Genomic DNA, 1,825 nt, shown 5'->3' with positions numbered 1-1,825 from the left:
AGTGTTATCCTTTCCAATCCATTTTTCAAATTATAGGCAGAGTGATTTTTTTTTTTAAGTTAAATCTGATTATGTCAGCCATTGATTAAAATCCTTCATTGCTGAAAGGCTCTTTTAAGCATTGGCCCGTGGCTTCCTTGCAGGTCTATCTGAAGCTCTTTCCCTCTCTGCATTCTTATCACATTTTCAGCTGCTCAACTTTAGATGCTCCAAGGCTGTTGGACACACTGTTCTCTCTACTTGCAAAGCTATCCTCCCTTCTGGACTAGGTTATTCCTAACCAAATGCATGCATTACTCTAGCATGCAAACCCAGTTGAGGCCTAATATACCTTTGCAAGATACTCTGAACTGCTTTATCAAGATGAAAGCATTTATTGTGTAATTGACTGTTTTTGTCTTCCTCTGCTAAAATGTAATCTTTTTTTTTTTTAAGATTTAATTTTTAAGCAATCTCTACACCCAATATGGGGCTTGAACCCAGAACTCTGAGATCAAGAGATGTATTCCCGAAAGACTGAGCCAGCCAAGCACCATTAAAATGTAAGCTCTTGATGATAGAGACATTGTATCATGTTCAGTACAATGCCTGGCATGTGGTGGGCACCTCCAAGTATTTGTTGAATGAACAGATTATCATGTTTGAAGTGGAAAAGGAGTCTGATGAAAAATTATGTTTGCCTGAGTGACACTAGATTTCTAGTGGCAACATTTCAGAACATCTCTGTAGTTTCTTGGAAGAATATATTTCATAAAAGAGAGGGGAGGCAGATCAGGAAAGGTAAGCAATCATCAAAAAGTCAGGTCTCTCAAGGTGGAATCGACATGGAATGTCAGAAGCTTCATGGAAAACAGAAAAACTGGGGAGCCAAGACATACTGGCTTAAGATATATCATTCATTCATTCATTCATTCATTCCCAGATATTTCTAGAATTCTGATTACGTGTTTGGAACGGGAGTTAGAAATTCAAAGGTGGGCCAGTCTTACACAGTTCTTGTCCTTAACAAATCTACAGCCTACTGAGAGACAAACAGCGAAGTAATTTCCATGAAAGGCTGCTAGAGAAGGTATGTATACCGGGGTCCTGAAATACCGAATTTGGGGGCGGGAGAGAAGGAGAGGGATGACAAAGGGAGAAGATTGGGCGGTCAGGCGAGTCTTAGGTTTCAACTGAGACCTGAAAGATAAGGAGGTCTGCGGAACTGAAAGAAGTTCAATAGCTATGATTTGGGATCCCACCGAGAATGTCAAGAGACTGAAGGGCACCTTGGCAGATTTGGCTTCCAGCGACCCCGGGCGTGAGAGGTCATTAGCCTCCTAAACAAGAACGATACCGTTCTGCCCTTCCACATTCCAGCAGAGCTGGGCTTCCCTCAAATTATCTATTCCTTAATCCCGCAGACGCCCACCAACTGCTCAGCGGTGGTGACCCGCAGACAGCCTAACTCGACGGGAGACTGCGCGGAGGAGCCCCACTCGCCGCCAATTCCAGCCCGGGAAAAGGCCCCAGAAACCCCACCCACGTCCAGGCACGTTTTCCTGGGCCGAGTCCCAGGGGCCGCGGCCGCGGCGGTCACGTGACCCGAAGTGTGACGTAGGAGGAAGGAGACGCCATTAGAGGGAGGCGGAGAGGTGGTGCTCTTCGCCTTTCCTCGGGTGCCTGACGTGGTGGCTGAGGGCCCTTCATTCTCGGACTTCCCTCGGCCCCACCAGGCTTCGCCCCGAGGCGAGAGCGGAGACGGCGCCCGGGGTTGGCGGGGCGGGGCGGAGGGGCCTGAGCCGGCCGCGGCTGTGAAGGCGCTGCGGCGGCTGTGGGGCGCTCG

Source organism: Suricata suricatta, chromosome 10 (assembly GCF_006229205.1).
Source record: "Suricata suricatta isolate VVHF042 chromosome 10, meerkat_22Aug2017_6uvM2_HiC, whole genome shotgun sequence".
Taxonomy (NCBI): domain Eukaryota; kingdom Metazoa; phylum Chordata; class Mammalia; order Carnivora; family Herpestidae; genus Suricata; species Suricata suricatta.
This window is presented reverse-complemented; position numbering follows the sequence as displayed.